Raw genomic sequence first — 27,180 nt, forward strand, 5'->3', positions numbered from 1 at the left:
AATTTTTCTTCTCAGTTTTTTTACTCCGTTTTTCTTCAGTATTTTTTTCATAGTTTTTTTCTCAGTTTTTCTGCTCAGTTTTTCTGCTCAGTTTTTTCTTCAGTTTTTTTTCTCAGTTCTTTTTTTTCACAGTTTTGTGCACAGTTTTTTTCTAAATTTTTCTTCAGTTTTTTTTCTCCGTTCTTTTTTTTCTTCAGTTTTTTCAGTCGTTTTTCTCAATTTTTCTTCTCAGTTTTTTCCTCCGTTTTTCTTCAGTTTTTTTAAATAGTTTTTTTTCTCAGTTTTTCTGATCAGTTTTTCTGCTCAGTTTTTTCTCAGTTTTTTTTCTCAATTCTTTTTTTTCACAGTTTGGTGCACAGTTTTTTTCTAAGTTTTCTTCAGTTTTTTTTCTCAGTTCTTTTTTTTCACAGTTTTTTTCACAGTTTTTTTCTAAGTTTTTCTTCAGTTTTTTCAGTCTTTTTTTCTCAGTTTTTCTTCTCAGTTTTTTTCATCCGTTTTTCTTCAGTTTTTTTCTCAGTTTTTCTGCTCAGTTTTTCTGCTCAGTTTTTTCTCAGTTTTTTTCCTCAGTTCTTTTTTCCCACAGTTTTGTGCACAGTTTTTTTCTAAGTTTTTCTTCAGTTTTTTCAGTCGTTTTTTCTCAATTTTTCTTCTCAGTTTTTTTACTCCGTTTTTCTTCAGTATTTTTTTCATAGTTTTTTTCTCAGTTTTTCTGCTCAGTTTTTCTGCTCAGTTTTTTCTTCAGTTTTTTTTCTCAGTTCTTTTTTTTCACAGTTTTGTGCACAGTTTTTTTCTAAATTTTTCTTCAGTTTTTTTTCTCCGTTCTTTTTTTTCTTCAGTTTTTTCAGTAGTTTTTTTCAATTTTTCTTCTCAGTTTTTTTACTCCGTTTTTCTTCAGTATTTTTTTAATAATTTTATTCTCAGTTTTTCTGCTCAATTTTTCTGCTCAGTTTTTTCTCAGTTTTTTCACTCAATTCTTTTTTTTCACACTTTTGTGCACAGTATTTTTCTAAGTTTTTCTTCAGTTTTTTTTCTCAGTTCTTTTTTTTCACAGTTTTTTTCACAGTTTTTTTCACAGTTTTTTTCTAAGTTTTTCTTCAGTTTTTTCAGTCGTTTTTTCTCAATTTTTCTTCTCAGTTTTTTTACTCCGTTTTTCTTCAGTATTTTTTTCAGTTTTTTTCTCAGTTTTTCTGCTCAGTTTTTCTGCTCAGTTTTTTCTTCAGTTTTTTTTCTCAGTTCTTTTTTTCACAGTTTTTTTCTAAGTTTTTCTTCAGTTTTTTCAGTCGTTTTTTCTCAATTTTTCTTCTCAGTTTTTTTCCTCCGTTTTTCTTCAGTTTTTTTAAATAGTTTTTTTCTCAGTTTTTCTGCTCAGTTTTTCTGCTCAGTTTTTTCTCAGTTTTTTTTCTCAGTTCTTTTTTTCACAGTTTTTTTCACAGTTTTTTTCTAAGTTTTTCTTCAGTTTTTTCAGTCGTTTTTTCTCAATTTTTCTTCTCAGTTTTTTTACTCCGTTTTTCGTCAGTATTTTTTAAATAGTTTTTTTTCTCAGTTTTTCTGCTCAGTTTTTCTGCTCAGTTTTTTCTTTAGTTTTTTTTCTCTGTTCTTTTTTTCACAGTTTTTTTCACAGTTTTTTTCTAAGTTTTTCTTCAGTTTTTTCAGTCGTTTTTTCTCAATTTTTCTTCTCAGTTTTTTTCCTCCGTTTTTCTTCAGTTTTTTTAAATAGTTTTTTTCTCAGTTTTTCTGCTCAGTTTTTCTGCTCAGTTTTTTCTCAGTTTTTTTTCTCAGTTCTTTTTTTCACAGTTTTTTTCACAGTTTTTTTCTAAGTTTTTCTTCAGTTTTTTCAGTCGTTTTTTCTCAATTTTTCTTCTCAGTTTTTTTACTCCGTTTTTCTTCAGTATTTTTTTCATAGTTTTTTTCTCAGTTTTTCTGCTCAGTTTTTCTGCTCAGTTTTTTCTTCAGTTTTTTTTCTCAGTTCTTTTTTTTCACAGTTTTGTGCACAGTTTTTTTCTAAATTTTTCTTCAGTTTTTTTTCTCCGTTCTTTTTTTTCTTCAGTTTTTTCAGTCGTTTTTCTCAATTTTTCTTCTCAGTTTTTTCCTCCGTTTTTCTTCAGTTTTTTTAAATAGTTTTTTTTCTCAGTTTTTCTGATCAGTTTTTCTGCTCAGTTTTTTCTCAGTTTTTTTTCTCAATTCTTTTTTTTCACAGTTTGGTGCACAGTTTTTTTCTAAGTTTTCTTCAGTTTTTTTTCTCAGTTCTTTTTTTTCACAGTTTTTTTCACAGTTTTTTTCTAAGTTTTTCTTCAGTTTTTTCAGTCTTTTTTTCTCAGTTTTTCTTCTCTGTTTTTTTCATCCGTTTTTCTTCAGTTTTTTTCTCAGTTTTTCTGCTCAGTTTTTCTGCTCAGTTTTTTCTCAGTTTTTTTCCTCAGTTCTTTTTTCCCACAGTTTGGTGCACAGTTTTTTTCTAAGTTTTTCTTCAGTTTTTTCAGTCGTTTTTTCTCAATTTTTTTTCTCAGTTTTTTTACTCCGTTTTTCTTCAGTATTTTTTTCATAGTTTTTTTCTCAGTTTTTCTGCTCAGTTTTGCTGCTCAGTTTTTTCTTCAGTTTTTTTTCTCAGTTCTTTTTTTTCACAGTTTTGTGCACAGTTTTTTTCTAAATTTTTCTTCAGTTTTTTTTCTCCGTTCTTTTTTTTCTTCAGTTTTTTCAGTAGTTTTTCTCAATTTTTCTTCTCAGTTTTTTTACTCCGTTTTTCTTCAGTATTTTTTTAATAATTTTATTCTCAGTTTTTCTGCTCAATTTTTCTGCTCAGTTTTTTCTCAGTTTTTTCACTCAATTCTTTTTTTTCACACTTTTGTGCACAGTATTTTTCTAAGTTTTTCTTCAGTTTTTTTTCTCAGTTCTTTTTTTTCACAGTTTTTTTCACAGTTTTTTTCACAGTTTTTTTCTAAGTTTTTCTTCAGTTTTTTCAGTCGTTTTTTCTCAATTTTTCTTCTCAGTTTTTTTACTCCGTTTTTCTTCAGTATTTTTTTCAGTTTTTTTCTCAGTTTTTCTGCTCAGTTTTTCTGCTCAGTTTTTTCTTCAGTTTTTTTTCTCAGTTCTTTTTTTCACAGTTTTTTTCTAAGTTTTTCTTCAGTTTTTTCAGTCGTTTTTTCTCAATTTTTCTTCTCAGTTTTTTTCCTCCGTTTTTCTTCAGTTTTTTTAAATAGTTTTTTTCTCAGTTTTTCTGCTCAGTTTTTCTGCTCAGTTTTTTCTCAGTTTTTTTTCTCAGTTCTTTTTTTCACAGTTTTTTTCACAGTTTTTTTCTAAGTTTTTCTTCAGTTTTTTCAGTCTTTTTTTCTCAGTTTTTCTTCTCAGTTTTTTTCATCCGTTTTTCTTCAGTTTTTTTCTCAGTTTTTCTGCTCAGTTTTTCTGCTCAGTTTTTTCTCAGTTTTTTTCCTCAGTTCTTTTTTCCCACAGTTTTGTGCACAGTTTTTTTCTAAGTTTTTCTTCAGTTTTTTCAGTCGTTTTTTCTCAATTTTTCTTCTCAGTTTTTTTACTCCGTTTTTCTTCAGTATTTTTTTCATAGTTTTTTTCTCAGTTTTTCTGCTCAGTTTTTCTGCTCAGTTTTTTCTTCAGTTTTTTTTCTCAGTTCTTTTTTTTCACAGTTTTGTGCACAGTTTTTTTCTAAATTTTTCTTCAGTTTTTTTTCTCCGTTCTTTTTTTTCTTCAGTTTTTTCAGTCGTTTTTCTCAATTTTTCTTCTCAGTTTTTTCCTCCGTTTTTCTTCAGTTTTTTTAAATAGTTTTTTTTCTCAGTTTTTCTGATCAGTTTTTCTGCTCAGTTTTTTCTCAGTTTTTTTTCTCAATTCTTTTTTTTCACAGTTTGGTGCACAGTTTTTTTCTAAGTTTTCTTCAGTTTTTTTTCTCAGTTCTTTTTTTTCACAGTTTTTTTCACAGTTTTTTTCTAAGTTTTTCTTCAGTTTTTTCAGTCTTTTTTTCTCAGTTTTTCTTCTCAGTTTTTTTCATCCGTTTTTCTTCAGTTTTTTTCTCAGTTTTTCTGCTCAGTTTTTCTGCTCAGTTTTTTCTTCAGTTTTTTTTCTCAGTTCTTTTTTTTCACAGTTTTGTGCACAGTTTTTTTCTAAATTTTTCTTCAGTTTTTTTTCTCCGTTCTTTTTTTTCTTCAGTTTTTTCAGTCGTTTTTCTCAATTTTTCTTCTCAGTTTTTTCCTCCGTTTTTCTTCAGTTTTTTTAAATAGTTTTTTTTCTCAGTTTTTCTGATCAGTTTTTCTGCTCAGTTTTTTCTCAGTTTTTTTTCTCAATTCTTTTTTTTCACAGTTTGGTGCACAGTTTTTTTCTAAGTTTTCTTCAGTTTTTTTTCTCAGTTCTTTTTTTTCACAGTTTTTTTCACAGTTTTTTTCTAAGTTTTTCTTCAGTTTTTTCAGTCTTTTTGTCTCAGTTTTTCTTCTCAGTTTTTTTCATCCGTTTTTCTTCAGTTTTTTTCTCAGTTTTTCTGCTCAGTTTTTCTGCTCAGTTTTTTCTCAGTTTTTTTCCTCAGTTCTTTTTTCCCACAGTTTTGTGCACAGTTTTTTTCTAAGTTTTTCTTCAGTTTTTTCAGTCGTTTTTTCTCAATTTTTCTTCTCAGTTTTTTTACTCCGTTTTTCTTCAGTATTTTTTTCATAGTTTTTTTCTCAGTTTTTCTGCTCAGTTTTTCTGCTCAGTTTTTTCTTCAGTTTTTTTTCTCAGTTCTTTTTTTTCACAGTTTTGTGCACAGTTTTTTTCTAAATTTTTCTTCAGTTTTTTTTCTCCGTTCTTTTTTTTCTTCAGTTTTTTCAGTAGTTTTTTTCAATTTTTCTTCTCAGTTTTTTTACTCCGTTTTTCTTCAGTATTTTTTTAATAATTTTATTCTCAGTTTTTCTGCTCAATTTTTCTGCTCAGTTTTTTCTCAGTTTTTTCACTCAATTCTTTTTTTTCACACTTTTGTGCACAGTATTTTTCTAAGTTTTTCTTCAGTTTTTTTTCTCAGTTCTTTTTTTTCACAGTTTTTTTCACAGTTTTTTTCACAGTTTTTTTCTAAGTTTTTCTTCAGTTTTTTCAGTCGTTTTTTCTCAATTTTTCTTCTCAGTTTTTTTACTCCGTTTTTCTTCAGTATTTTTTTCAGTTTTTTTCTCAGTTTTTCTGCTCAGTTTTTCTGCTCAGTTTTTTCTTCAGTTTTTTTTCTCAGTTCTTTTTTTCACAGTTTTTTTCTAAGTTTTTCTTCAGTTTTTTCAGTCGTTTTTTCTCAATTTTTCTTCTCAGTTTTTTTCCTCCGTTTTTCTTCAGTTTTTTTAAATAGTTTTTTTCTCAGTTTTTCTGCTCAGTTTTTCTGCTCAGTTTTTTCTCAGTTTTTTTTCTCAGTTCTTTTTTTCACAGTTTTTTTCACAGTTTTTTTCTAAGTTTTTCTTCAGTTTTTTCAGTCGTTTTTTCTCAATTTTTCTTCTCAGTTTTTTTACTCCGTTTTTCGTCAGTATTTTTTAAATAGTTTTTTTTCTCAGTTTTTCTGCTCAGTTTTTCTGCTCAGTTTTTTCTTTAGTTTTTTTTCTCTGTTCTTTTTTTCACAGTTTTTTTCACAGTTTTTTTCTAAGTTTTTCTTCAGTTTTTTCAGTCGTTTTTTCTCAATTTTTCTTCTCAGTTTTTTTCCTCCGTTTTTCTTCAGTTTTTTTAAATAGTTTTTTTCTCAGTTTTTCTGCTCAGTTTTTCTGCTCAGTTTTTTCTCAGTTTTTTTTCTCAATTCTTTTTTTTCACAGTTTGGTGCACAGTTTTTTTCTAAGTTTTCTTCAGTTTTTTTTCTCAGTTCTTTTTTTTCACAGTTTTTTTCTAAGTTTTTCTTCAGTTTTTTCAGTCGTTTTTTCTCAATTTTTCTTCTCAGTTTTTTTACTCCGTTTTTCTTCAGTATTTTTTTCAGTTTTTTTCTCTGTTTTTCTGCTCAGTTTTTCTGCTCAGTTTTTTCTTCAGTTTTTTTTCTCAGTTCTTTTTTTCACAATTTTTTTCTAAGTTTTTCTTCAGTTTTTTCAGTCGTTTTTTCTCAATTTTTCTTCTCAGTTTTTTTCCTCCGTTTTTCTTCAGTTTTTTTAAATAGTTTTTTTCTCAGTTTTTCTGCTCAGTTTTTCTGCTCAGTTTTTTCTCAGTTTTTTTCCTCAGTTCTTTTTTTCCACAGTTTTGTGCACAGTTTTTTTTCTAAATTTTTCTTCAGTTTTTTTCTCCGTTCTTTTCTTTCTTCAGTTTTTTCAGTCGTTTTTCTCAATTTTTCTTCTCAGTTTTTTTACTCCGTTTTTCTTCAGGATTTTTTTAATAGTTTTTTTCTCAGTTTTTCTGCTCAGTTTTTCTGCTCAGTTTTTTCTTCAGTTTTTTTTCTCAGTTCTTTTTTTCACAGTTTTTTTCACATTTTTTTCTAAGTTTTGCTTCAGTTTTTTCAGTCGTTTTTTCTCAATTTTTCTTCTCAGTTTTTTTACTCCGTTTTTCTTCAGTATTTTTTAAATAGTTTTTTTCTCAGTTTTTCTGCTCAGTTTTTCTGCTCAGTTTTTTCTTTAGTTTTTTTTCTCTGTTCTTTTTTTCACAGTTTTTTTCACAGTTTTTTTCTAAGTTTTTCTTCAGTTTTTTCAGTCGTTTTTTCTCAATTTTTCTTCTCAGTTTTTTCCTCCGTTTTTCTTCAGTTTTTCTAAATAGTTTTTTTTCTCAGTTTTTCTGATCAGTGTTTCTGCTCAGTTTTTTCTCAGTTTTTTTTCTCAATTCTTTTTTTTCACAGTTTGGTGCACAGTTTTTTTCTAAGTTTTCTTCAGTTTTTTTCTCAGTTCTTTTTTTTCACAGTTTTTTTCACAGTTTTTTTCTAAGTTTTTCTTCAGTTTTTTCAGTCTTTTTTTCTCAGTTTTTCTTCTCAGTTTTTTTCATCCGTTTTTCTTCAGTTTTTTTCTCAGTTTTTCTGCTCAGTTTTTCTGCTCAGTTTTTTCTCAGTTTTTTTCCTCAGTTCTTTTTTCCCACAGTTTTGTGCACAGTTTTTTTCTAAGTTTTTCTTCAGTTTTTTCAGTCGTTTTTTCTCAATTTTTCTTCTCAGTTTTTTTACTCCGTTTTTCTTCAGTATTTTTTTCATAGTTTTTTTCTCAGTTTTTCTGCTCAGTTTTTCTGCTCAGTTTTTTCTTCAGTTTTTTTTCTCAGTTCTTTTTTTTCACAGTTTTGTGCACAGTTTTTTTCTAAATTTTTCTTCAGTTTTTTTTCTCTGTTCTTTTTTTTCTTCAGTTTTTTCAGTAGTTTTTCTCAATTTTTCTTCTCAGTTTTTTTACTCCGTTTTTCTTCAGTATTTTTTTAATAATTTTATTCTCAGTTTTTCTGCTCAATTTTTCTGCTCAGTTTTTTCTCAGTTTTTTCACTCAATTCTTTTTTTTCACACTTTTGTGCACAGTATTTTTCTAAGTTTTTCTTCAGTTTTTTTTCTCAGTTCTTTTTTTTCACAGTTTTTTTCACAGTTTTTTTCACAGTTTTTTTCTAAGTTTTTCTTCAGTTTTTTCAGTCGTTTTTTCTCAATTTTTCTTCTCAGTTTTTTTACTCCGTTTTTCTTCAGTATTTTTTTCAGTTTTTTTCTCAGTTTTTCTGCTCAGTTTTTCTGCTCAGTTTTTTCTTCAGTTTTTTTTCTCAGTTCTTTTTTTCACAGTTTTTTTCTAAGTTTTTCTTCAGTTTTTTCAGTCGTTTTTTCTCAATTTTTCTTCTCAGTTTTTTTCCTCCGTTTTTCTTCAGTTTTTTTAAATAGTTTTTTTCTCAGTTTTTCTGCTCAGTTTTTCTGCTCAGTTTTTTCTCAGTTTTTTTTCTCAGTTCTTTTTTTCACAGTTTTTTTCACAGTTTTTTTCTAAGTTTTTCTTCAGTTTTTTCAGTCGTTTTTTCTCAATTTTTCTTCTCAGTTTTTTTACTCCGTTTTTCGTCAGTATTTTTTAAATAGTTTTTTTTCTCAGTTTTTCTGCTCAGTTTTTCTGCTCAGTTTTTTCTTTAGTTTTTTTTCTCTGTTCTTTTTTTCACAGTTTTTTTCACAGTTTTTTTCTAAGTTTTTCTTCAGTTTTTTCAGTCGTTTTTTCTCAATTTTTCTTCTCAGTTTTTTTCCTCCGTTTTTCTTCAGTTTTTTTAAATAGTTTTTTCTCAGTTTTTCTGCTCAGTTTTTCTGCTCAGTTTTTTCTCAGTTTTTTTTCTCAATTCTTTTTTTTCACAGTTTGGTGCACAGTTTTTTTCTAAGTTTTCTTCAGTTTTTTTTCTCAGTTCTTTTTTTTCACAGTTTTTTTCTAAGTTTTTCTTCAGTTTTTTCAGTCGTTTTTTCTCAATTTTTCTTCTCAGTTTTTTTCCTCCGTTTTTCTTCAGTTTTTTTAAATAGTTTTTTTCTCAGTTTTTCTGCTCAGTTTTTCTGCTCAGTTTTTTCTCAGTTTTTTTTCTCAATTCTTTTTTTTCACAGTTTGGTGCACAGTTTTTTTCTAAGTTTTCTTCAGTTTTTTTTCTCAGTTCTTTTTTTTCACAGTTTTTTTCTAAGTTTTTCTTCAGTTTTTTCAGTCGTTTTTTCTCAATTTTTCTTCTCAGTTTTTTTACTCCGTTTTTCTTCAGTATTTTTTTAATAATTTTATTCTCAGTTTTTCTGCTCAATTTTTCTGCTCAGTTTTTTCTCAGTTTTTTCACTCAATTCTTTTTTTTCACACTTTTGTGCACAGTATTTTTCTAAGTTTTTCTTCAGTTTTTTTTCTCAGTTCTTTTTTTTCACAGTTTTTTTCACAGTTTTTTTCACAGTTTTTTTCTAAGTTTTTCTTCAGTTTTTTCAGTCGTTTTTTCTCAATTTTTCTTCTCAGTTTTTTTACTCCGTTTTTCTTCAGTATTTTTTTCAGTTTTTTTCTCAGTTTTTCTGCTCAGTTTTTCTGCTCAGTTTTTTCTTCAGTTTTTTTTCTCAGTTCTTTTTTTCACAGTTTTTTTCTAAGTTTTTCTTCAGTTTTTTCAGTCGTTTTTTCTCAATTTTTCTTCTCAGTTTTTTTCCTCCGTTTTTCTTCAGTTTTTTTAAATAGTTTTTTTCTCAGTTTTTCTGCTCAGTTTTTCTGCTCAGTTTTTTCTCAGTTTTTTTTCTCAGTTCTTTTTTTCACAGTTTTTTTCACAGTTTTTTTCTAAGTTTTTCTTCAGTTTTTTCAGTCGTTTTTTCTCAATTTTTCTTCTCAGTTTTTTTACTCCGTTTTTCGTCAGTATTTTTTAAATAGTTTTTTTTCTCAGTTTTTCTGCTCAGTTTTTCTGCTCAGTTTTTTCTTTAGTTTTTTTTCTCTGTTCTTTTTTTCACAGTTTTTTTCACAGTTTTTTTCTAAGTTTTTCTTCAGTTTTTTCAGTCGTTTTTTCTCAATTTTTCTTCTCAGTTTTTTTCCTCCGTTTTTCTTCAGTTTTTTTAAATAGTTTTTTTCTCAGTTTTTCTGCTCAGTTTTTCTGCTCAGTTTTTTCTCAGTTTTTTTTCTCAATTCTTTTTTTTCACAGTTTGGTGCACAGTTTTTTTCTAAGTTTTCTTCAGTTTTTTTTCTCAGTTCTTTTTTTTCACAGTTTTTTTCTAAGTTTTTCTTCAGTTTTTTCAATCGTTTTTTCTCAATTTTTCTTCTCAGTTTTTTTACTCCGTTTTTCTTCAGTATTTTTTTCAGTTTTTTTCTCTGTTTTTCTGCTCAGTTTTTCTGCTCAGTTTTTTCTTCAGTTTTTTTTCTCAGTTCTTTTTTTCACAATTTTTTTCTAAGTTTTTCTTCAGTTTTTTCAGTCGTTTTTTCTCAATTTTTCTTCTCAGTTTTTTTCCTCCGTTTTTCTTCAGTTTTTTTAAATAGTTTTTTTCTCAGTTTTTCTGCTCAGTTTTTCTGCTCAGTTTTTTCTCAGTTTTTTTCCTCAGTTCTTTTTTTCCACAGTTTTGTGCACAGTTTTTTTTCTAAATTTTTCTTCAGTTTTTTTCTCCGTTCTTTTCTTTCTTCAGTTTTTTCAGTCGTTTTTCTCAATTTTTCTTCTCAGTTTTTTTACTCCGTTTTTCTTCAGGATTTTTTTAATAGTTTTTTTCTCAGTTTTTCTGCTCAGTTTTTCTGCTCAGTTTTTTCTTCAGTTTTTTTTCTCAGTTCTTTTTTTCACAGTTTTTTTCACATTTTTTTCTAAGTTTTGCTTCAGTTTTTTCAGTCGTTTTTTCTCAATTTTTCTTCTCAGTTTTTTTACTCCGTTTTTCTTCAGTATTTTTTAAATAGTTTTTTTCTCAGTTTTTCTGCTCAGTTTTTCTGCTCAGTTTTTTCTTTAGTTTTTTTTCTCTGTTCTTTTTTTTCACAGTTTGGTGCACAGTTTTTTTCTAAGTTTTCTTCAGTTTTTTTTCTCAGTTCTTTTTTTTCACAGTTTTTTTCACAGTTTTTTTCTAAGTTTTTCTTCAGTTTTTTCAGTCTTTTTTTCTCAGTTTTTCTTCTCAGTTTTTTTCATCCGTTTTTCTTCAGTTTTTTTCTCAGTTTTTCTGCTCAGTTTTTCTGCTCAGTTTTTTCTCAGTTTTTTTCCTCAGTTCTTTTTTCCCACAGTTTTGTGCACAGTTTTTTTCTAAGTTTTTCTTCAGTTTTTTCAGTCGTTTTTTCTCAATTTTTCTTCTCAGTTTTTTTACTCCGTTTTTCTTCAGTATTTTTTTCATAGTTTTTTTCTCAGTTTTTCTGCTCAGTTTTTCTGCTCAGTTTTTTCTTCAGTTTTTTTTCTCAGTTCTTTTTTTTCACAGTTTTGTGCACAGTTTTTTTCTAAATTTTTCTTCAGTTTTTTTTCTCCGTTCTTTTTTTTCTTCAGTTTTTTCAGTAGTTTTTCTCAATTTTTCTTCTCAGTTTTTTTACTCCGTTTTTCTTCAGTATTTTTTTAATAATTTTATTCTCAGTTTTTCTGCTCAATTTTTCTGCTCAGTTTTTTCTCAGTTTTTTCACTCAATTCTTTTTTTTCACACTTTTGTGCACAGTATTTTTCTAAGTTTTTCTTCAGTTTTTTTTCTCAGTTCTTTTTTTTCACAGTTTTTTTCACAGTTTTTTTCACAGTTTTTTTCTAAGTTTTTCTTCAGTTTTTTCAGTCGTTTTTTCTCAATTTTTCTTCTCAGTTTTTTTACTCCGTTTTTCTTCAGTATTTTTTTCAGTTTTTTTCTCAGTTTTTCTGCTCAGTTTTTCTGCTCAGTTTTTTCTTCAGTTTTTTTTCTCAGTTCTTTTTTTCACAGTTTTTTTCTAAGTTTTTCTTCAGTTTTTTCAGTCGTTTTTTCTCAATTTTTCTTCTCAGTTTTTTTCCTCCGTTTTTCTTCAGTTTTTTTAAATAGTTTTTTTCTCAGTTTTTCTGCTCAGTTTTTCTGCTCAGTTTTTTCTCAGTTTTTTTTCTCAGTTCTTTTTTTCACAGTTTTTTTCACAGTTTTTTTCTAAGTTTTTCTTCAGTTTTTTCAGTCGTTTTTTCTCAATTTTTCTTCTCAGTTTTTTTACTCCGTTTTTTGTCAGTATTTTTTAAATAGTTTTTTTTCTCAGTTTTTCTGCTCAGTTTTTCTGCTCAGTTTTTTCTTTAGTTTTTTTTCTCTGTTCTTTTTTTCACAGTTTTTTTCACAGTTTTTTTCTAAGTTTTTCTTCAGTTTTTTCAGTCGTTTTTTCTCAATTTTTCTTCTCAGTTTTTTTCCTCCGTTTTTCTTCAGTTTTTTTAAATAGTTTTTTCTCAGTTTTTCTGCTCAGTTTTTCTGCTCAGTTTTTTCTCAGTTTTTTTTCTCAATTCTTTTTTTTCAGTTTGGTGCACAGTTTTTTTCTAAGTTTTCTTCAGTTTTTTTTCTCAGTTCTTTTTTTTCACAGTTTTTTTCTAAGTTTTTCTTCAGTTTTTTCAGTCGTTTTTTCTCAATTTTTCTTCTCAGTTTTTTTCCTCCGTTTTTCTTCAGTTTTTTTAAATAGTTTTTTTCTCAGTTTTTCTGCTCAGTTTTTCTGCTCAGTTTTTTCTCAGTTTTTTTTCTCAATTCTTTTTTTTCACAGTTTGGTGCACAGTTTTTTTCTAAGTTTTCTTCAGTTTTTTTTCTCAGTTCTTTTTTTTCACAGTTTTTTTCTAAGTTTTTCTTCAGTTTTTTCAGTCGTTTTTTCTCAATTTTTCTTCTCAGTTTTTTTACTCCGTTTTTCTTCAGTATTTTTTTCAGTTTTTTTCTCTGTTTTTCTGCTCAGTTTTTCTGCTCAGTTTTTTCTTCAGTTTTTTTTCTCAGTTCTTTTTTTCACAGTTTTTTTCTAAGTTTTTCTTCAGTTTTTTCAGTCGTTTTTTCTCAATTTTTCTTCTCAGTTTTTTTCCTCCGTTTTTCTTCAGTTTTTTTAAATAGTTTTTTTCTCAGTTTTTCTGCTCAGTTTTTCTGCTCAGTTTTTTCTCAGTTTTTTTCCTCAGTTCTTTTTTTCCACAGTTTTGTGCACAGTTTTTTTTCTAAATTTTTCTTCAGTTTTTTTCTCCGTTCTTTTTTTTCTTCAGTTTTTTCAGTCGTTTTTCTCAATTTTTCTTCTCAGTTTTTTTACTCCGTTTTTCTTCAGGATTTTTTTAATAGTTTTTTTCTCAGTTTTTCTGCTCAGTTTTTCTGCTCAGTTTTTTCTTCAGTTTTTTCTCTCAGTTCTTTTTTTCACAGTTTTTTTCACATTTTTTTCTAAGTTTTGCTTCAGTTTTTTCAGTCGTTTTTTCTCAATTTTTCTTCTCAGTTTTTTTACTCCGTTTTTCTTCAGTATTTTTTAAATAGTTTTTTTCTCAGTTTTTCTGCTCAGTTTTTCTGCTCAGTTTTTTCTTTAGTTTTTTTTCTCTGTTCTTTTTTTCACAGTTTTTTTCACAGTTTTTTTCTAAGTTTTTCTTCAGTTTTTTCAGTCGTTTTTTCTCAATTTTTCTTCTCAGTTTTTTCCTCCGTTTTTCTTCAGTTTTTTTAAATAGTTTTTTTTCTCAGTTTTTCTGATCAGTGTTTCTGCTCAGTTTTTTCTCAGTTTTTTTTCTCAATTCTTTTTTTTCACAGTTTGGTGCACAGTTTTTTTCTAAGTTTTCTTCAGTTTTTTTTCTCAGTTCTTTTTTTTCACAGTTTTTTTCACAGTTTTTTTCTAAGTTTTTCTTCAGTTTTTTCAGTCTTTTTTTCTCAGTTTTTCTTCTCAGTTTTTTTCATCCGTTTTTCTTCAGTTTTTTTCTCAGTTTTTCTGCTCAGTTTTTCTGCTCAGTTTTTTCTCAGTTTTTTTCCTCAGTTCTTTTTTCCCACAGTTTTGTGCACAGTTTTTTTCTAAGTTTTTCTTCAGTTTTTTCAGTCGTTTTTTCTCAATTTTTCTTCTCAGTTTTTTTACTCCGTTTTTCTTCAGTATTTTTTTCATAGTTTTTTTCTCAGTTTTTCTGCTCAGTTTTTCTGCTCAGTTTTTTCTTCAGTTTTTTTTCTCAGTTCTTTTTTTTCACAGTTTTGTGCACAGTTTTTTTCTAAATTTTTCTTCAGTTTTTTTTCTCCGTTCTTTTTTTTCTTCAGTTTTTTCAGTAGTTTTTCTCAATTTTTCTTCTCAGTTTTTTTACTCCGTTTTTCTTCAGTATTTTTTTAATAATTTTATTCTCAGTTTTTCTGCTCAATTTTTCTGCTCAGTTTTTTCTCAGTTTTTTCACTCAATTCTTTTTTTTCACACTTTTGTGCACAGTATTTTTCTAAGTTTTTCTTCAGTTTTTTTTCTCAGTTCTTTTTTTTCACAGTTTTTTTCACAGTTTTTTTCACAGTTTTTTTCTAAGTTTTTCTTCAGTTTTTTCAGTCGTTTTTTCTCAATTTTTCTTCTCAGTTTTTTTACTCCGTTTTTCTTCAGTATTTTTTTCAGTTTTTTTCTCAGTTTTTCTGCTCAGTTTTTCTGCTCAGTTTTTTCTTCAGTTTTTTTTCTCAGTTCTTTTTTTCACAGTTTTTTTCTAAGTTTTTCTTCAGTTTTTTCAGTCGTTTTTTCTCAATTTTTCTTCTCAGTTTTTTTCCTCCGTTTTTCTTCAGTTTTTTTAAATAGTTTTTTTCTCAGTTTTTCTGCTCAGTTTTTCTGCTCAGTTTTTCTCAGTTTTTTTTCTCAGTTCTTTTTTTCACAGTTTTTTTCACAGTTTTTTTCTAAGTTTTTCTTCAGTTTTTTCAGTCGTTTTTTCTCAATTTTTCTTCTCAGTTTTTTTACTCCGTTTTTCGTCAGTATTTTTTAAATAGTTTTTTTTCTCAGTTTTTCTGCTCAGTTTTTCTGCTCAGTTTTTTCTTTAGTTTTTTTTCTCTGTTCTTTTTTTCACAGTTTTTTTCACAGTTTTTTTCTAAGTTTTTCTTCAGTTTTTTCAGTCGTTTTTTCTCAATTTTTCTTCTCAGTTTTTTTCCTCCGTTTTTCTTCAGTTTTTTTAAATAGTTTTTTTCTCAGTTTTTCTGCTCAGTTTTTCTGCTCAGTTTTTTCTCAGTTTTTTTTCTCAATTCTTTTTTTTCACAGTTTGGTGCACAGTTTTTTTCTAAGTTTTCTTCAGTTTTTTTTCTCAGTTCTTTTTTTTCAGTTTTTTTCTAAGTTTTTCTTCAGTTTTTTCAGTCGTTTTTTCTCAATTTTTCTTCTCAGTTTTTTTACTCCGTTTTTCTTCAGTATTTTTTTCAGTTTTTTTCTCTGTTTTTCTGCTCAGTTTTTCTGCTCAGTTTTTTCTTCAGTTTTTTTTCTCAGTTCTTTTTTTCACAGTTTTTTTCTAAGTTTTTCTTCAGTTTTTTCAGTCGTTTTTTCTCAATTTTTCTTCTCAGTTTTTTTCCTCCGTTTTTCTTCAGTTTTTTTAAATAGTTTTTTTCTCAGTTTTTCTGCTCAGTTTTTCTGCTCAGTTTTTTCTCAGTTTTTTTCCTCAGTTCTTTTTTTCCACAGTTTTGTGCACAGTTTTTTTTCTAAATTTTTCTTCAGTTTTTTTCTCCGTTCTTTTTTTTCTTCAGTTTTTTCAGTCGTTTTTCTCAATTTTTCTTCTCAGTTTTTTTACTCCGTTTTTCTTCAGGATTTTTTTAATAGTTTTTTTCTCAGTTTTTCTGCTCAGTTTTTCTGCTCAGTTTTTTCTTCAGTTTTTTTTCTCAGTTCTTTTTTTCACAGTTTTTTTCACATTTTTTTCTAAGTTTTGCTTCAGTTTTTTCAGTCGTTTTTTCTCAATTTTTCTTCTCAGTTTTTTTACTCCGTTTTTCTTCAGTATTTTTTAAATAGTTTTTTTCTCAGTTTTTCTGCTCAGTTTTTCTGCTCAGTTTTTTCTTTAGTTTTTTTTCTCTGTTCTTTTTTTCACAGTTTTTTTCACAGTTTTTTTCTAAGTTTTTCTTCAGTTTTTTCAGTCGTTTTTTCTCAATTTTTCTTCTCAGTTTTTTCCTCCGTTTTTCTTCAGTTTTTTTAAATAGTTTTTTTTCTCAGTTTTTCTGATCAGTGTTTCTGCTCAGTTTTTTCTCAGTTTTTTTTCTCAATTCTTTTTTTTCACAGTTTGGTGCACAGTTTTTTTCTAAGTTTTCTTCAGTTTTTTTTCTCAGTTCTTTTTTTTCACAGTTTTTTTCACAGTTTTTTTCTAAGTTTTTCTTCAGTTTTTTCAGTCTTTTTTTCTCAGTTTTTCTTCTCAGTTTTTTTCATCCGTTTTTCTTCATTTTTTTTCTCAGTTTTTCTGCTCAGTTTTTCTGCTCAGTTTTTTCTCAGTTTTTTTCCTCAGTTCTTTTTTCCCACAGTTTTGTGCACAGTTTTTTTCTAAGTTTTTCTTCAGTTTTTTCAGTCGTTTTTTCTCAATTTTTCTTCTCAGTTTTTTTCCTCCGTTTTTCTTCAGTTTTTTTAAATAGTTTTTTTCTCAGTTTTTCTGCTCAGTTTTTCTGCTCAGTTTTTTCTCAGTTTTTTTCCTCAGTTCTTTTTTTCCACAGTTTTGTGCACAGTTTTTTTTCTAAATTTTTCTTCAGTTTTTTTCTCCGTTCTTTTTTTTCTTCAGTTTTTTCAGTCGTTTTTCTCAATTTTTCTTCTCAGTTTTTTTACTCCGTTTTTCTTCAGGATTTTTTTAATAGTTTTTTTCTCAGTTTTTCTGCTCAGTTTTTCTGCTCAGTTTTTTCTTCAGTTTTTTTTCTCAGTTCTTTTTTTCACAGTTTTTTTCACATTTTTTTCTAAGTTTTGCTTCAGTTTTTTCAGTCGTTTTTTCTCAATTTTTCTTCTCAGTTTTTTTACTCCGTTTTTCTTCAGTATTTTTTAAATAGTTTTTTTCTCAGTTTTTCTGCTCAGTTTTTCTGCTCAGTTTTTTCTTTAGTTTTTTTTCTCTGTTCTTTTTTTCACAGTTTTTTTCACAGTTTTTTTCTAAGTTTTTCTTCAGTTTTTTCAGTCGTTTTTTCTCAATTTTTCTTCTCAGTTTTTTCCTCCGTTTTTCTTCAGTTTTTTTAAATAGTTTTTTTTCTCAGTTTTTCTGATCAGTGTTTCTGCTCAGTTTTTTCTCAGTTTTTTTTCTCAATTCTTTTTTTTCTCAGTTTTTCTGCTCAGTTTTTCTGCTCAGTTTTTTCTTTAGTTTTTTTTCTCTGTTCTTTTTTTCACAGTTTTTTTCACAGTTTTTTTCTAAGTTTTTCTTCAGTTTTTTCAGTCGTTTTTTCTCAATTTTTCTTCTCAGTTTTTTTCCTCCGTTTTTCTTCAGTTTTTTTAAATAGTTTTTTTCTCAGTTTTTCTGCTCAGTTTTTCTGCTCAGTTTTTTCTCAGTTTTTTTCCTCAGTTCTTTTTTTCCACAGTTTTGTGCACAGTTTTTTTTCTAAATTTTTCTTCAGTTTTTTTCTCCGTTCTTTTTTTTCTTCAGTTTTTTCAGTCGTTTTTCTCAATTTTTCTTCTCAGTTTTTTTACTCCGTTTTTCTTCAGGATTTTTTTAATAGTTTTTTTCTCAGTTTTTCTGCTCAGTTTTTCTGCTCAGTTTTTTCTTCAGTTTTTTTTCTCAGTTCTTTTTTTCACAGTTTTTTTCACATTTTTTTCTAAGTTTTGCTTCAGTTTTTTCAGTCGTTTTTTCTCAATTTTTCTTCTCAGTTTTTTTACTCCGTTTTTCTTCAGTATTTTTTAAATAGTTTTTTTCTCAGTTTTTCTGCTCAGTTTTTCTGCTCAGTTTTTTCTTTAGTTTTTTTTCTCTGTTCTTTTTTTCACAGTTTTTTTCACAGTTTTTTTCTAAGTTTTTCTTCAGTTTTTTCAGTCGTTTTTTCTCAATTTTTCTTCTCAGTTTTTTCCTCCGTTTTTCTTCAGTTTTTTTAAATAGTTTTTTTTCTCAGTTTTTCTGATCAGTGTTTCTGCTCAGTTTTTTCTCAGTTTTTTTTCTCAATTCTTTTTTTTCACAGTTTGGTGCACAGTTTTTTTCTAAGTTTTCTTCAGTTTTTTTTCTCAGTTCTTTTTTTTCACAGTTTTTTTCACAGTTTTTTTCTAAGTTTTTCTTCAGTTTTTTCAGTCTTTTTTTCTCAGTTTTTCTTCTCAGTTTTTTTCATCCGTTTTTCTTCATTTTTTTTCTCAGTTTTTCTGCTCAGTTTTTCTGCTCAGTTTTTTCTCAGTTTTTTTCCTCAGTTCTTTTTTCCCACAGTTTTGTGCACAGTTTTTTTCTAAGTTTTTCTTCAGTTTTTTCAGTCGTTTTTTCTCAATTTTTCTTCTCAGTTTTTTTCCTCCGTTTTTCTTCAGTTTTTTTAAATAGTTTTTTTCTCAGTTTTTCTGCTCAGTTTTTCTGCTCAGTTTTTTCTCAGTTTTTTTCCTCAGTTCTTTTTTTCCACAGTTTTGTGCACAGTTTTTTTTCTAAATTTTTCTTCAGTTTTTTTCTCCGTTCTTTTTTTTCTTCAGTTTTTTCAGTCGTTTTTCTCAATTTTTCTTCTCAGTTTTTTTACTCCGTTTTTCTTCAGGATTTTTTTAATAGTTTTTTTCTCAGTTTTTCTGCTCAGTTTTTCTGCTCAGTTTTTTCTTCAGTTTTTTTTCTCAGTTCTTTTTTTCACAGTTTTTTTCACATTTTTTTCTAAGTTTTGCTTCAGTTTTTTCAGTCGTTTTTTCTCAATTTTTCTTCTCAGTTTTTTTACTCCGTTTTTCTTCAGTATTTTTTAAATAGTTTTTTTCTCAGTTTTTCTGCTCAGTTTTTCTGCTCAGTTTTTTCTTTAGTTTTTTTTCTCTGTTCTTTTTTTCACAGTTTTTTTCACAGTTTTTTTCTAAGTTTTTCTTCAGTTTTTTCAGTCGTTTTTTCTCAATTTTTCTTCTCAGTTTTTTCCTCCGTTTTTCTTCAGTTTTTTTAAATAGTTTTTTTTCTCAGTTTTTCTGATCAGTGTTTCTGCTCAGTTTTTTCTCAGTTTTTTTTCTCAATTCTTTTTTTTCTCAGTTTTTCTGCTCAGTTTTTCTGCTCAGTTTTTTCTTTAGTTTTTTTTCTCTGTTCTTTTTTTCACAGTTTTTTTCACAGTTTTTTTCTAAGTTTTTCTTCAGTTTTTTCAGTCGTTTTTTCTCAATTTTTCTTCTCAGTTTTTTTCCTCCGTTTTTCTTCAGTTTTTTTAAATAGTTTTTTTCTCAGTTTTTCTGCTCAGTTTTTCTGCTCAGTTTTTTCTCAGTTTTTTTCCTCAGTTCTTTTTTTCCACAGTTTTGTGCACAGTTTTTTTTCTAAATTTTTCTTCAGTTTTTTTCTCCGTTCTTTTCTTTCTTCAGTTTTTTCAGTCGTTTTTCTCAATTTTTCTTCTCAGTTTTTTTACTCCGTTTTTCTTCAGGATTTTTTTAATAGTTTTTTTCTCAGTTTTTCTGCTCAGTTTTTCTGCTCAGTTTTTTCTTCAGTTTTTTTTCTCAGTTCTTTTTTTCACAGTTTTTTTCACATTTTTTTCTAAGTTTTGCTTCAGTTTTTTCAGTCGTTTTTTCTCAATTTTTCTTCTCAGTTTTTTTACTCCGTTTTTCTTCAGTATTTTTTAAATAGTTTTTTTCTCAGTTTTTCTGCTCAGTTTTTCTGCTCAGTTTTTTCTTTAGTTTTTTTTCTCTGTTCTTTTTTTTCACAGTTTGGTGCACAGTTTTTTTCTAAGTTTTCTTCAGTTTTTTTTCTCAGTTCTTTTTTTTCACAGTTTTTTTCACAGTTTTTTTCTAAGTTTTTCTTCAGTTTTTTCAGTCTTTTTTTCTCAGTTTTTCTTCTCAGTTTTTTTCATCCGTTTTTCTTCAGTTTTTTTCTCAGTTTTTCTGCTCAGTTTTTCTGCTCAGTTTTTTCTCAGTTTTTTTCCTCAGTTCTTTTTTCCCACAGTTTTGTGCACAGTTTTTTTCTAAGTTTTTCTTCAGTTTTTTCAGTCGTTTTTTCTCAATTTTTCTTCTCAGTTTTTTTACTCCGTTTTTCTTCAGTATTTTTTTCATAGTTTTTTTCTCAGTTTTTCTGCTCAGTTTTTCTGCTCAGTTTTTTCTTCAGTTTTTTTTCTCAGTTCTTTTTTTTCACAGTTTTGTGCACAGTTTTTTTCTAAATTTTTCTTCAGTTTTTTTTCTCCGTTCTTTTTTTTCTTCAGTTTTTTCAGTAGTTTTTCTCAATTTTTCTTCTCAGTTTTTTTACTCCGTTTTTCTTCAGTATTTTTTTAATAATTTTATTCTCAGTTTTTCTGCTCAATTTTTCTGCTCAGTTTTTTCTCAGTTTTTTCACTCAATTCTTTTTTTTCACACTTTTGTGCACAGTATTTTTCTAAGTTTTTCTTCAGTTTTTTTTCTCAGTTCTTTTTTTTCACAGTTTTTTTCACAGTTTTTTTCACAGTTTTTTTCTAAGTTTTTCTTCAGTTTTTTCAGTCGTTTTTTCTCAATTTTTCTTCTCAGTTTTTTTACTCCGTTTTTCTTCAGTATTTTTTTCAGTTTTTTTCTCAGTTTTTCTGCTCAGTTTTTCTGCTCAGTTTTTTCTTCAGTTTTTTTTCTCAGTTCTTTTTTTCACAGTTTTTTTCTAAGTTTTTCTTCAGTTTTTTCAGTCGTTTTTTCTCAATTTTTCTTCTCAGTTTTTTTCCTCCGTTTTTCTTCAGTTTTTTTAAATAGTTTTTTTCTCAGTTTTTCTGCTCAGTTTTTCTGCTCAGTTTTTTCTCAGTTTTTTTTCTCAGTTCTTTTTTTCACAGTTTTTTTCACAGTTTTTTTCTAAGTTTTTCTTCAGTTTTTTCAGTCGTTTTTTCTCAATTTTTCTTCTCAGTTTTTTTACTCCGTTTTTTGTCAGTATTTTTTAAATAGTTTTTTTTCTCAGTTTTTCTGCTCAGTTTTTCTGCTCAGTTTTTTCTTTAGTTTTTTTTCTCTGTTCTTTTTTTCACAGTTTTTTTCACAGTTTTTTTCTAAGTTTTTCTTCAGTTTTTTCAGTCGTTTTTTCTCAATTTTTCTTCTCAGTTTTTTTCCTCCGTTTTTCTTCAGTTTTTTTAAATAGTTTTTTCTCAGTTTTTCTGCTCAGTTTTTCTGCTCAGTTTTTTCTCAGTTTTTTTTCTCAATTCTTTTTTTTCAGTTTGGTGCACAGTTTTTTTCTAAGTTTTCTTCAGTTTTTTTTCTCAGTTCTTTTTTTTCACAGTTTTTTTCTAAGTTTTTCTTCAGTTTTTTCAGTCGTTTTTTCTCAATTTTTCTTCTCAGTTTTTTTCCTCCGTTTTTCTTCAGTTTTTTTAAATAGTTTTTTTCTCAGTTTTTCTGCTCAGTTTTTCTGCTCAGTTTTTTCTCAGTTTTTTTTCTCAATTCTTTTTTTTCACAGCTTGGTGCACAGTTTTTTTCTAAGTTTTCTTCAGTTTTTTTTCTCAGTTCTTTTTTTTCACAGTTTTTTTCTAAGTTTTTCTTCAGTTTTTTCAGTCGTTTTTTCTCAATTTTTCTTCTCAGTTTTTTTACTCCGTTTTTCTTCAGTATTTTTTTCAGTTTTTTTCTCTGTTTTTCTGCTCAGTTTTTCTGCTCAGTTTTTTCTTCAGTTTTTTTTCTCAGTTCTTTTTTTCACAGTTTTTTTCTAAGTTTTTCTTCAGTTTTTTCAGTCGTTTTTTCTCAATTTTTCTTCTCAGTTTTTTTCCTCCGTTTTTCTTCAGTTTTTTTAAATAGTTTTTTTCTCAGTTTTTCTGCTCAGTTTTTCTGCTCAGTTTTTTCTCAGTTTTTTTCCTCAGTTCTTTTTTTCCACAGTTTTGTGCACAGTTTTTTTTCTAAATTTTTCTTCAGTTTTTTTCTCCGTTCTTTTTTTTCTTCAGTTTTTTCAGTCGTTTTTCTCAATTTTTCTTCTCAGTTTTTTTACTCCGTTTTTCTTCAGGATTTTTTTAATAGTTTTTTTCTCAGTTTTTCTGCTCAGTTTTTCTGCTCAGTTTTTTCTTCAGTTTTTTCTCTCAGTTCTTTTTTTCACAGTTTTTTTCACATTTTTTTCTAAGTTTTGCTTCAGTTTTTTCAGTCGTTTTTTCTCAATTTTTCTTCTCAGTTTTTTTACTCCGTTTTTCTTCAGTATTTTTTAAATAGTTTTTTTCTCAGTTTTTCTGCTCAGTTTTTCTGCTCAGTTTTTTCTTTAGTTTTTTTTCTCTGTTCTTTTTTTCACAGTTTTTTTCACAGTTTTTTTCTAAGTTTTTCTTCAGTTTTTTCAGTCGTTTTTTCTCAATTTTTCTTCTCAGTTTTTTCCTCCGTTTTTCTTCAGTTTTTTTAAATAGTTTTTTTTCTCAGTTTTTCTGATCAGTGTTTCTGCTCAGTTTTTTCTCAGTTTTTTTTCTCAATTCTTTTTTTTCACAGTTTGGTGCACAGTTTTTTTCTAAGTTTTCTTCAGTTTTTTTTCTCAGTTCTTTTTTTTCACAGTTTTTTTCACAGTTTTTTTCTAAGTTTTTCTTCAGTTTTTTCAGTCTTTTTTTCTCAGTTTTTCTTCTCAGTTTTTTTCATCCGTTTTTCTTCAGTTTTTTTCTCAGTTTTTCTGCTCAGTTTTTCTGCTCAGTTTTTTCTCAGTTTTTTTCCTCAGTTCTTTTTTCCCACAGTTTTGTGCACAGTTTTTTTCTAAGTTTTTCTTCAGTTTTTTCAGTCGTTTTTTCTCAATTTTTCTTCTCAGTTTTTTTACTCCGTTTTTCTTCAGTATTTTTTTCATAGTTTTTTTCTCAGTTTTTCTGCTCAGTTTTTCTGCTCAGTTTTTTCTTCAGTTTTTTTTCTCAGTTCTTTTTTTTCACAGTTTTGTGCACAGTTTTTTTCTAAATTTTTCTTCAGTTTTTTTTCTCCGTTCTTTTTTTTCTTCAGTTTTTTCAGTAGTTTTTCTCAATTTTTCTTCTCAGTTTTTTTACTCCGTTTTTCTTCAGTATTTTTTTAATAATTTTATTCTCAGTTTTTCTGCTCAATTTTTCTGCTCAGTTTTTTCTCAGTTTTTTCACTCAATTCTTTTTTTTCACACTTTTGTGCACAGTATTTTTCTAAGTTTTTCTTCAGTTTTTTTTCTCAGTTCTTTTTTTTCACAGTTTTTTTCACAGTTTTTTTCACAGTTTTTTTCTAAGTTTTTCTTCAGTTTTTTCAGTCGTTTTTTCTCAATTTTTCTTCTCAGTTTTTTTACTCCGTTTTTCTTCAGTATTTTTTTCAGTTTTTTTCTCAGTTTTTCTGCTCAGTTTTTCTGCTCAGTTTTTTCTTCAGTTTTTTTTCTCAGTTCTTTTTTTCACAGTTTTTTTCTAAGTTTTTCTTCAGTTTTTTCAGTCGTTTTTTCTCAATTTTTCTTCTCAGTTTTTTTCCTCCGTTTTTCTTCAGTTTTTTTAAATAGTTTTTTTCTCAGTTTTTCTGCTCAGTTTTTCTGCTCAGTTTTTTCTCAGTTTTTTTTCTCAGTTCTTTTTTTCACAGTTTTTTTCACAGTTTTTTTCTAAGTTTTTCTTCAGTTTTTTCAGTCGTTTTTTCTCAATTTTTCTTCTCAGTTTTTTTACTCCGTTTTTCGTCAGTATTTTTTAAATAGTTTTTTTTCTCAGTTTTTCTGCTCAGTTTTTCTGCTCAGTTTTTTCTTTAGTTTTTTTTCTCTGTTCTTTTTTTCACAGTTTTTTTCACAGTTTTTTTCTAAGTTTTTCTTCAGTTTTTTCAGTCGTTTTTTCTCAATTTTTCTTCTCAGTTTTTTTCCTCCGTTTTTCTTCAGTTTTTTTAAATAGTTTTTTTCTCAGTTTTTCTGCTCAGTTTTTCTGCTCAGTTTTTTCTCAGTTTTTTTTCTCAATTCTTTTTTTTCACAGTTTGGTGCACAGTTTTTTTCTAAGTTTTCTTCAGTTTTTTTTCTCAGTTCTTTTTTTTCAGTTTTTTTCTAAGTTTTTCTTCAGTTTTTTCAGTCGTTTTTTCTCAATTTTTCTTCTCAGTTTTTTTACTCCGTTTTTCTTCAGTATTTTTTTCAGTTTTTTTCTCTGTTTTTCTGCTCAGTTTTTCTGCTCAGTTTTTTCTTCAGTTTTTTTTCTCAGTTCTTTTTTTCACAGTTTTTTTCTAAGTTTTTCTTCAGTTTTTTCAGTCGTTTTTTCTCAATTTTTCTTCTCAGTTTTTTTCCTCCGTTTTTCTTCAGTTTTTTTAAATAGTTTTTTTCTCAGTTTTTCTGCTCAGTTTTTCTGCTCAGTTTTTTCTCAGTTTTTTTCCTCAGTTCTTTTTTTCCACAGTTTTGTGCACAGTTTTTTTTCTAAATTTTTCTTCAGTTTTTTTCTCCGTTCTTTTTTTTCTTCAGTTTTTTCAGTCGTTTTTCTCAATTTTTCTTCTCAGTTTTTTTACTCCGTTTTTCTTCAGGATTTTTTTAATAGTTTTTTTCTCAGTTTTTCTGCTCAGTTTTTCTGCTCAGTTTTTTCTTCAGTTTTTTTTCTCAGTTCTTTTTTTCACAGTTTTTTTCACATTTTTTTCTAAGTTTTGCTTCAGTTTTTTCAGTCGTTTTTTCTCAATTTTTCTTCTCAGTTTTTTTACTCCGTTTTTCTTCAGTATTTTTTAAATAGTTTTTTTCTCAGTTTTTCTGCTCAGTTTTTCTGCTCAGTTTTTTCTTTAGTTTTTTTTCTCTGTTCTTTTTTTCACAGTTTTTTTCACAGTTTTTTTCTAAGTTTTTCTTCAGTTTTTTCAGTCGTTTTTTCTCAATTTTTCTTCTCAGTTTTTTCCTCCGTTTTTCTTCAGTTTTTTTAAATAGTTTTTTTTCTCAGTTTTTCTGATCAGTGTTTCTGCTCAGTTTTTTCTCAGTTTTTTTTCTCAATTCTTTTTTTTCACAGTTTGGTGCACAGTTTTTTTCTAAGTTTTCTTCAGTTTTTTTTCTCAGTTCTTTTTTTTCACAGTTTTTTTCACAGTTTTTTTCTAAGTTTTTCTTCAGTTTTTTCAGTCTTTTTTTCTCAGTTTTTCTTCTCAGTTTTTTTCATCCGTTTTTCTTCATTTTTTTTCTCAGTTTTTCTGCTCAGTTTTTCTGCTCAGTTTTTTCTCAGTTTTTTTCCTCAGTTCTTTTTTCCCACAGTTTTGTGCACAGTTTTTTTCTAAGTTTTTCTTCAGTTTTTTCAGTCGTTTTTTCTCAATTTTTCTTCTCAGTTTTTTTCCTCCGTTTTTCTTCAGTTTTTTTAAATAGTTTTTTTCTCAGTTTTTCTGCTCAGTTTTTCTGCTCAGTTTTTTCTCAGTTTTTTTCCTCAGTTCTTTTTTTCCACAGTTTTGTGCACAGTTTTTTTTCTAAATTTTTCTTCAGTTTTTTTCTCCGTTCTTTTTTTTCTTCAGTTTTTTCAGTCGTTTTTCTCAATTTTTCTTCTCAGTTTTTTTACTCCGTTTTTCTTCAGGATTTTTTTAATAGTTTTTTTCTCAGTTTTTCTGCTCAGTTTTTCTGCTCAGTTTTTTCTTCAGTTTTTTTTCTCAGTTCTTTTTTTCACAGTTTTTTTCACATTTTTTTCTAAGTTTTGCTTCAGTTTTTTCAGTCGTTTTTTCTCAATTTTTCTTCTCAGTTTTTTTACTCCGTTTTTCTTCAGTATTTTTTAAATAGTTTTTTTCTCAGTTTTTCTGCTCAGTTTTTCTGCTCAGTTTTTTCTTTAGTTTTTTTTCTCTGTTCTTTTTTTCACAGTTTTTTTCACAGTTTTTTTCTAAGTTTTTCTTCAGTTTTTTCAGTCGTTTTTTCTCAATTTTTCTTCTCAGTTTTTTCCTCCGTTTTTCTTCAGTTTTTTTAAATAGTTTTTTTTCTCAGTTTTTCTGATCAGTGTTTCTGCTCAGTTTTTTCTCAGTTTTTTTTCTCAATTCTTTTTTTTCACAGTTTGGTGCACAGTTTTTTTCTAAGTTTTCTTCAGTTTTTTTTCTCAGTTCTTTTTTTTCACAGTTTTTTTCACAGTTTTTTTCTAAGTTTTTCTTCAGTTTTTTCAGTCTTTTTTTCTCAGTTTTTCTTCTCAGTTTTTTTCATCCGTTTTTCTTCATTTTTTTTCTCAGTTTTTCTGCTCAGTTTTTCTGCTCAGTTTTTTCTCAGTTTTTTTCCTCAGTTCTTTTTTCCCACAGTTTTGTGCACAGTTTTTTTCTAAGTTTTTCTTCAGTTTTTTCAGTCGTTTTTTCTCAATTTTTCTTCTCAGTTTTTTTACTCCGTTTTTCTTCAGTATTTTTTTCATAGTTTTTTTCTCAGTTTTTCTGCTCAGTTTTTCTGCTCAGTTTTTTCTTCAGTTTTTTTTCTCAGTTCTTTTTTTTCACAGTTTTGTGCACAGTTTTTTTCTAAATTTTTCTTCAGTTTTTTTTCTCCGTTCTTTTTTTTCTTCAGTTTTTTCAGTAGTTTTTCTCAATTTTTCTTCTCAGTTTTTTTACTCCGTTTTTCTTCAGTATTTTTTTAATAATTTTATTCTCAGTTTTTCTGCTCAATTTTTCTGCTCAGTTTTTTCTCAGTTTTTTTACTCAATTCTTTTTTTTCACACTTTTGTGCACAGTATTTTTCTAAGTTTTTCTTCAGTTTTTTTTCTCAGTTCTTTTTTTTCACAGTTTTTTTCACAGTTTTTTTCACAGTTTTTTTCTAAGTTTTTCTTCAGTTTTTTCAGTCGTTTTTTCTCAATTTTTCTTCTCAGTTTTTTTACTCCGTTTTTCTTCAGTATTTTTTTCAGTTTTTTTCTCAGTTTTTCTGCTCAGTTTTTCTGCTCAGTTTTTTCTTCAGTTTTTTTTCTCAGTTCTTTTTTTCACAGTTTTTTTCTAAGTTTTTCTTCAGTTTTTTCAGTCGTTTTTTCTCAATTTTTCTTCTCAGTTTTTTTCCTCCGTTTTTCTTCAGTTTTTTTAAATAGTTTTTTTCTCAGTTTTTCTGCTCAGTTTTTCTGCTCAGTTTTTTCTCAGTTTTTTTTCTCAGTTCTTTTTTTCACAGTTTTTTTCACAGTTTTTTTCTAAGTTTTTCTTCAGTTTTTTCAGTCGTTTTTTCTCAATTTTTCTTCTCAGTTTTTTTACTCCGTTTTTCGTCAGTATTTTTTAAATAGTTTTTTTCTCAGTTTTTCTGCTCAGTTTTTCTGCTCAGTTTTTTCTTTAGTTTTTTTTCTCTGTTCTTTTTTTCACAGTTTTTTTCACAGTTTTTTTCTAAGTTTTTCTTCAGTTTTTTCAGTCGTTTTTTCTCAATTTTTCTTCTCAGTTTTTTCCTCCGTTTTTCTTCAGTTTTTTTAAATAGTTTTTTTTCTCAGTTTTTCTGATCAGTTTTTCTGCTCAGTTTTTTCTCAGTTTTTTTTCTCAATTCTTTTTTTTCACAGTTTGGTGCACAGTTTTTTTCTAAGTTTTCTTCAGTTTTTTTTCTCAGTTCTTTTTTTTCACAGTTTTTTTCACAGTTTTTTTCTAAGTTTTTCTTCAGTTTTTTCAGTCTTTTTTTCTCAGTTTTTCTTCTCAGTTTTTTTCATCCGTTTTTCTTCAGTTTTTTTCTCAGTTTTTCTGCTCAGTTTTTCTGCTCAGTTTTTTCTCAGTTTTTTTCCTCAGTTCTTTTTTCCCACAGTTTTGTGCACAGTTTTTTTCTAAGTATTTCTTCAGTTTTTTCAGTCGTTTTTTCTCAATTTTTCTTCTCAGTTTTTTTACTCCGTTTTTCTTCAGTATTTTTTTCATAGTTTTTTTCTCAGTTTTTCTGCTCAGTTTTTCTGCTCAGTTTTTTCTCAGTTTTTTCACTCAATTCTTTTTTTTCACACTTTTGTGCACAGTATTTTTCTAAGTTTTTCTTCAGTTTTTTTTCTCAGTTCTTTTTTTTCACAGTTTTTTTCACAGTTTTTTTCACAGTTTTTTTCTAAGTTTTTCTTCAGTTTTTTCAGTCGTTTTTTCTCAATTTTTCTTCTCAGTTTTTTTACTCCGTTTTTCTTCAGTATTTTTTTCAGTTTTTTTCTCAGTTTTTCTGCTCAGTTTTTCTGCTCAGTTTTTTCTTCAGTTTTTTTTCTCAGTTCTT

Source organism: Pristiophorus japonicus, chromosome 25 (assembly GCF_044704955.1).
Source record: "Pristiophorus japonicus isolate sPriJap1 chromosome 25, sPriJap1.hap1, whole genome shotgun sequence".
Taxonomy (NCBI): domain Eukaryota; kingdom Metazoa; phylum Chordata; class Chondrichthyes; family Pristiophoridae; genus Pristiophorus; species Pristiophorus japonicus.